This window comes from Anoplopoma fimbria, unplaced genomic scaffold (assembly GCF_027596085.1).
Source record: "Anoplopoma fimbria isolate UVic2021 breed Golden Eagle Sablefish unplaced genomic scaffold, Afim_UVic_2022 Un_contig_6330_pilon_pilon, whole genome shotgun sequence".
Lineage (NCBI taxonomy): Eukaryota > Metazoa > Chordata > Actinopteri > Perciformes > Anoplopomatidae > Anoplopoma > Anoplopoma fimbria.
In genome coordinates, this window is record NW_026549993.1 from 7,033 (window position 1) to 14,985 (window position 7,953).

The window sequence follows — 7,953 nt, forward strand, 5'->3', positions numbered from 1 at the left end:
GACTTTTTCCGATATACTGTAGCATGACTTTTTTCGACTTACCATAACTATGATGTTTTTTCAGCATGTTTCGACATACTGTACTATGACTTATTTTCAACTTTTTCAGCATACTATACAATGACTTTTTCCGATATACTATATTATGACTTCTTTTTCACTTATTTTGACGTACTATACTATGACTTTTTCATATATTTTTCGACATACTATACTATGACTTTTTTTTTTTTTTTTTTTTTCGACATATATACTTTTTCCGATATACTATACTATGACTTATTTCATATTTTTTTCAACATACTATACTATGACTTGTTTCATATTTCTTTTGTCATAATATACTATGAGTTTTTTTCAACAGTTTTTTTTAATACTATACTATGACTTCTTTATGAATACTAAACTATGACTTTTTTCATATTTCTTTCAACATACTACACTATGACTTCTTTTCAACTTTTTTTTTGAGATACTATTCTGTGATTTTCTTTCACCTTTTGTAACGCACCATACTATGACTTTTTTCACCTAAGACACTTTTTTTTTCATTGACCTTCATAGGGTCATGCATGAGAAACTTAGAATGATGCAGATGAATAAACCATACAAAACATGAGCAGGAGAAATGGAGAGTGTTTGGTCATAATGATAAAGTTTCTGTAGTCCACTGTAAGTAGTTTGTATGATTTAAGGTAGAAAAGAGAGAGAGAGAGAGACACAGAAAAAACTAAACAAACCAAACACAAAATGTCCTTTGATTAAATTTGGCTTTGCATATGCACTAAATATGTAAAAAGGAACAAAAAGCATCATCTTGAGAGGAGAAGAGACAGAAGTGATGCAGGGGTGTGGCCATGCTAGTATAACATTGCTAAAAAATGACGATCCAAGTATTGCAAGTTGCCGAGGACAGGGTCGGTGTGACGTGGCCCCAGTCAGAGGCTTAGCCTGGGAACATAATTTGCAGATAAATTGGGGAAGGTGGAGACGTATGAAGAGCTGTCACTAATCCCACTTCACCTTGAAGCTGTTTGACTTCTCTGTTCTCTCATTTTCAGCCAGACTCTATCAGCTAAAGTCCCACGGCCAAGAAATCAACTTCTAAACCTTGCTCTTGTGTGTGGACTAGTAAGGGGAATGGAGCCAGCGGTTCTTGGGGGGAACCAAACAACCGTCCTCATTGAAAGGTCTGTCTTTTTTTGCAGGGGGTCTGGCTGTTCCCTGGTGATGCAGAGAGGAAAGGTAATCCACAGTGAGATTATCTGGCTCTCTCATGTTGCACAGGTGCCAGTGGCTGATACGACAAAGTAATAGGCCTCTAACAGCCCATGTGGAGATGGCGGTCAGAGCAGCTTTAGATAGCAGCAGATAAACAGCAGCTACCTGGCATTGTGTCAACAGCAACAAAGGCACTTTACTTACATCATCCTGACATTACACCTTCACCGTCATAACATTTTTACAGATGCAGCAGCATATAACTGTTGTCAAATGAACAATTCATGAAAATGTTTTTGCTTTTGTATTTAGCAATCCCTCCTATTGGGGTTTATGCTATGGAATACTTGCTTTGTGTGTATCATATGGATCTGACAAGTAGCTGAATGTTGTTGCTGAGATGTTACGCAATGTGCAAATTGTATTGTAAAATATACCAGGATTACCCAGGATGGGTAATATATATATATATATATATATATATATATATATATATACATATATATATATACATATATACATATATACATATATATATATATATATATATATATATATATATATATATATATATATATACATATATATATACATATATATATATATATATATATATATATATACATATATATATATATACATATATATATATATATACATATATATATATATATATATATATATATATATATATATATATATATATATATATATATATATATATACATATACATATGTAGACAAGATAGGAGTACAGGGAGTAAGGGCGCCATCAAATAATAACACTTAACATATAGACACACACTTTGACTGCCTCTCGTCTTCTCCGTCACATGGGGGTCACAGAGAGGACAGGGATGTTTTCTACCCCTGTGACTCACTCACATTCAGCTTACATCATGTTATCAGTGCTCATTCACAGACATACATTTAGTCATGTTTGATTTCATTTAGCATAAATCTATGATACACAGTGATGACAGAATAAAGACACTCAGACCCTTAAAGGGATATTCTGGAAACCTAAAACTTTAGTGAGAGTGTAAAATAATATTAATTTACTATATGTTTGTATCAGTTTGAGGAATGGAGCCTCTTCCTCCTGTCACACAGAAAGCTCCACATCCAGTGGAATATGAAGGAGCTGATGTTCAACTGTGTGTTTGTTCCCTCACAGTCTGTAACAGAAAGCTTTACACAGAAAGCTCTAATAGATTTATGTTCATGATTTAAACATGAAGATAATGCAGCAACATTTTGACCAGAACTCATTTTAATTCAACCTGTTTAAACCGAGATTACTCACTCATTAAATCACTAACTCACTAACTAACTCACTCACCAACTAACCAAGGCTGCATACGTGGATACAACATGGTAACGTGAGCTTAAGTTCAGACATTCAAGAGGTCTTTGAACATTCTGACACAATTAAGATTCAGACGGCATTCTGCAGCATCACCTTGTCGACAGCAACAAGCTCCAGCAGGTGGATGTGGTGGGAGGAGTCCGGCCACGTGCCTCCCACGCTGGCTTGCTCAATATTCCCGCCCCGTCCTGTCAGGATGCCATGTTGTTTTAGGAGCAAGCGCTAAAACAGAGTGTGAGAGAGAGAGAGGCTAAGAAGAGATGCTGCAGACAGCCAGGAGGAGACAAACAAGGAGGGTTATGAGCATTAACGCATGTAAACATGTTGTAACTGTAACTTGAGATAAAAATATGCACCTGAAAAAGAGCTTAAGGCCTGTTTAGGTACGGCTGGTTAAGAAGTCTCAGGGCCGAGCCACACTCTCTGTATCTCACGGTTAGTTTAACACAGAGTGCTGCTGCTGCTGCTGCCAGAGCTTCTTTCTACATGGTTTGTCTTTCATAACTGACACACTGTTTCATTTAATTATGAATGTTTAATTCAAATACAAAAGGGTGAAGAAGCATGTGCTCATTCATAAATAATATGAACAATCCACAACTGAAAGTCGGGACTCTATTAATTTATGGAGTCGAGCAAGTAATTGTATTTTCCTACACTGTCCTCCCAATATTTCAGAATAAAAGCCTTGTGTTAACCAGTGAAGGGATTATGTTAGCAGAAAGATGCTAGCATAGGGTGACCATATTTTGATTTCCAAAAAAGAGGACACTCAGCCCGGCCACGAGATAGCCTACTTAAATGATACTCGCAGTTTACCCAAAGATTCCCTATAATTTTAATATATATATGTATGGATAGAATACCAAGTCATAACATATGAGTATATTAATATTATACATGACTCAGGGCATCAGCTAATCAGATGGTCTGCATTTATAACTACTACAGTCATTAGTTACCCACACAGCCCGACACAAAATACAGAAGTTAGCCTAACACACACAACTATCAACCATTGATTATTATTATTTTTAACAGAGTCTCATGTTCCTATGCCTACAGGAAAATCACATGTTACCAAAGCAGTCTTCCACCTCCCCCTCTTCCAAAACAGGGCCACATACAATGTCATCACCTGGTAATCTCATGCTAACGTTAACGTTACAGCGTCACTAATGACAGATATGAAAACATTGTCATAATGTTAACGTCCACTGACTTTTATAACGTTACGTTAGGTCTTCAATTCAGACCTAACGTCCAAGTCTACTGCCAATTCACACAAAATAAATAAGTTCATATACACAACATACCATTTATGACCGCTGGTCTTCTTTTCTTTCCTTTTTGCCGCCTCTAGATTGTTGACGCTGCCGCGTCTGGTCGTACGTCCTGATTAACGTCTGTACGTCATTAGCAGGCTTTTATTGTTATATTAAGTGTAGAGTTAAATAAATATGAACTTGTTTCCTGCCTGTGAAATGTTTTACAGACATGGACATTGAAACTGTAGTAGGTTAAAGATGCTGGTATTACATCAACACACTGTACATATAACATATATTAGCATACAAAATGTTTGTATATATGTTGTTTTAATAAATGAGCATATATTAAAAAATAATATATTGTTAGCATATAAAAATCAATTATATAGTAATTTTTAATACATGTAACATATATAAATTTGATTAGGGCTATTCCATATATGTTAAAAACTTAACTTATATCCACATATATACAGATCACGTATGTATGTGATAATAATATATGCCCTTATATGTAACATATATGGCAACATCAGGCTTGATATAGGGGCATATATGTCATATGTTACATTTCCGTATGGGTGTAGTAGGTCAAAGATGCTGGTATTACGTCAACACACTGTCAGGAAGTCATTTTCACTGTCTGTTTTAGCTGTGAACCTCAGGCCACACGGAACTAAACAGGTGAGTCCATGAATCTCTAAAACGCACACGCTGAAATGACAACAAAGAGGTTGAGCAACACACACATGCTGCTCACACAGGTAGTGCAGCTCGGGCGTCAGTGTTTCACTACAGCTTCACTACATGTTCTAAGAAACTGCATTCAGGTTTCATTCATATGTGTGAACTTACTGTCAAGTCCCCACAGAGTCGCCAACACTGATAGTCTGCAGTTAGAGACAGGAAGGAGGAGGCCTCTAAACTGTACACCAATGTAATACCAGTTTAGTTATAGCAATACCACATTGATGTGTTTGAACTTACACTTCAGAGTCAGCAAGGAGTCACCAGCAGTGATGGTCTGCAGTTAGAGACAGAAAGGAGGAGGCCAGGAGGAGTGGAAGGAGGGTGAGGGGGGTGAGGGATGAAGAGAGGTAGAAAAAAGAGAAACATGTTCAGTTCACTTCAGAAAACCAACCTCATGGCTTATTTGAATTATAAGCTCTTTCAGGTGGAAAATGTATTTCCTTATTTCTAACAATGTCTCATTCAAAAGTCAAGTCCTAACAGTTTTCTGACAACAGTCTTCTCTTCTTCAGTCCATGGCCTCTTCATCTGCACGTCGGGTGCGCCTACAGATGGCAAAGAAGACAAGTAACGTTCACTACAGAGACCAACATGCAGATATTTGGACCAGGCTCATGCACAGCCGGCACACAGTCACAGAAAGCACTAGCTTTGAACTTTTTATTTCTCCAATATTAAAGAACTGACCCATTTCTTTCACCACCTTTTCTCCTCTTTTCTTCAGTGGGAGCCTTTCAGCAGGTTTTCTCCTGGGCTCTGATCTACAACAGCAACAGATAAACATTAGTTCCTGTTAGTTCATGAGACTTAGAGGAGAATAGATATGAAGTTTATATGTATTAGTGCTGGAATGTAGAAAAAATAATTTCTTCAAGTACAGTATTTAGGTAGAAATTACAGGTACTTGTACTTTAATTTAGTATTTTCAATAAATTTATTTTCTATACTACATACTGGAATATCTTACTTTTTACTGTACTACATCTCAGAGGTACATATTGTACTTTTTACTGTACTACATCTTTTACTGTACTACATCTCAGAGGTAAATATGATGGAGTGAACTTTCATTTACTAAACTGTTCCTGCTCGTCCTAATCCACAATAGTCATATGTTAATCTTAATAAAATGATGACTGAATAAGAATGATTATGGTGAATAGTCCTGTAATGTACATTTGTCTTTTAACTGATGTGTTTAGATTGGAAAAACATTCAATAGGCTCCTTTAACAAAAAAACAAAAACTTTAGTAAAATGTAATTGTACACTGTACAATAAAAGGCCATAAAGAAGGCTATTTAACCCACCATCCATGTCTGAACTCCAATCCCCACTGCGGGGGTCAGCAGTGTTTTGGGTGGAGCAGAGGTCAGGAACTCCATCTGAAAATCAAAAGCAAACACAAAGCGACACATCATGAAACGCAGTGTTAGAAAAAAAACACACTGAAAGGATTAAAGCATTCACGACTGCTACATCTTCATAATCATCGACTTCTCCCACAGAGAGGTGGACTCGTCCATTAATTGCAGGTAATATATCATATTTTTAAATCCCAATAACAATGATCAATTCCCACCTCAGCTCTGAGAGGCTGTTTACAATGTCAACACTCTCTGACTGCAGGGACAATGTCCAGGAAACTCTCAACGTCAAACATTCATTTCCTGCATTCTGCTCAATGTTTATGCACTAATATATGGTGGAAATGTTCATTCATGCTAAAGGTACATAATACAAGAGTGAGAGCATTTGATTGGCTCTCAACAGCTCTAAGAATGGAGTCAGAAGCCAGCGGCTCACAACTAACAGAGCTAACAGGACAAACTACGGCAAAAGTGCTGACAGAGCAAAGCGTGTCTATCTGAGGGGGAACTGGAGGGGGGGGCGCTATGTCTCCACCACGATGCTGTCATTATGGAAGGTGTCATCAGCTGTCACCAACGTATGACATCACTGTATCACAGAGCTCGTGGTTGGACAGGCGTTGCCGTGGCTCCTGCACTGAACCACAGATAAAGGGTTCTTCTACAACGATGCACAGTGTCCACTAGTGGTTCTGATAGAGGACTATCCCTGAAACCCCTAGAAAGCATGCAGCTGTATCTGCACACAGAGCTACAGCTGGTGATCGGTGAGTTAACATGAGCGGGTATGCATTATTGTCACTTTAGGGTCAGACCGGCCCCTCACCACCACTGAGGGACCAAACAAACCTCCTACTGCTGCAATGAATGTGGAGCCCTGATTCAATGTGTTAAATGTTTGTTGATTTATGTTTAAGGAGCCTTAAAGTGACCAGGAACACATATCTGATCTGTTCTGTGTCTGTGTGGGTACACAGCTGACTCTGGAAGGCAGACTGATGAACATGTTATTAATCACATTTACTGCCATCAACATATCAAAGGAAGTGATGAGAGTTAATGCGTTCCAGCTGCTGCAGAGCTGGCACACAGTCACAGAAATCACCGTCACAGTAGCTCTGAAGTCTGCAGAATGTTACAACTACCAGTTTCTTTCTCCACCGCCTTCATGTTTCCTCTTTTCTTCTTCTTTCTAGCCAGGCTTTTTCCTGGGCTCTGATCTACAACAGTCAAATAGTTAGTTAATAACACCTCAGCTATATTGAATATAAAGTTTTATGTTTAGAATTCGTTTATGTGTAGTAAATGTGTCAAGTGCTGACATTAATATGTGACCAACAATAAGCAGCAGCATGTCCTGTAAACGTTACTAAATAGTCCCGCCCTTCACTGTTTCACCAGGAGACGATGATTTTACTGCCACAGAAAAAGAACAAGGAATACTTCCTGTTATGGATCACCGACCTCAACAGAGCTACAAACCACCTGAACTACTACTGATGAATGATACTATGCAGTGTGGGGAAGGACACAGAAAGCAACTGGATCTGCAAACCGGTTGCATAAGATGTACATGTGTTTAAAGACAGGTTTGAAATGACCTGCGTCCTTATTTAATAAAAACAAAAACGTCCCATCATGCACCTCCCTGCCTTGTTTCCTTCCCCTCTGTGGGACACCCACTGAAGCTGATGAGTTTCAGCTGTAAAGAGAACAGATGACAAACACAAGTCCTCACACTCTCCCATACAAAGTGTGCTACTGTTTTAAAGAGCTCTGTAAATGAGTATCCATGACTCCCAGTTTATTCTATGTTGCTCTTTATTTACTCACCACTCATTTAAGTGTCCTAATTATAATTATTAATTGTATTTTATGTTCTTTTTATGAGCCTCACAAATTGCACAATTGAAAAAAAAAGCAGTGTCGATGAATAGTGCACTACTTCCTGATTAAAATCCCATAATGCATTG

The 7,953-nt window shown here is 37.9% G+C and overlaps 1 long non-coding RNA gene across 2 annotated transcripts; it reads right to left on the bottom strand.

Annotated features, from left to right (window-relative positions):
• Window positions 1-2,682: 2,682 nt before the first annotated feature.
• LOC129114943 (uncharacterized) lies at window positions 2,683-7,751 on the bottom strand. Of its 2 annotated transcripts, none has more exons than XR_008532745.1 (6): window positions 7,126-7,751; window positions 5,921-5,995; window positions 5,299-5,372; window positions 5,093-5,156; window positions 4,849-4,885; window positions 2,683-2,812 (listed from the first exon to the last, which is right to left on the bottom strand). It is a non-coding gene; the product is annotated as an uncharacterized LOC129114943 (long non-coding RNA). The 2 variants fall into 2 exon arrangements; XR_008532746.1 differs by having other exon boundaries at window positions 2,683-2,853.
• Window positions 7,752-7,953: the final 202 nt, after the last annotated feature.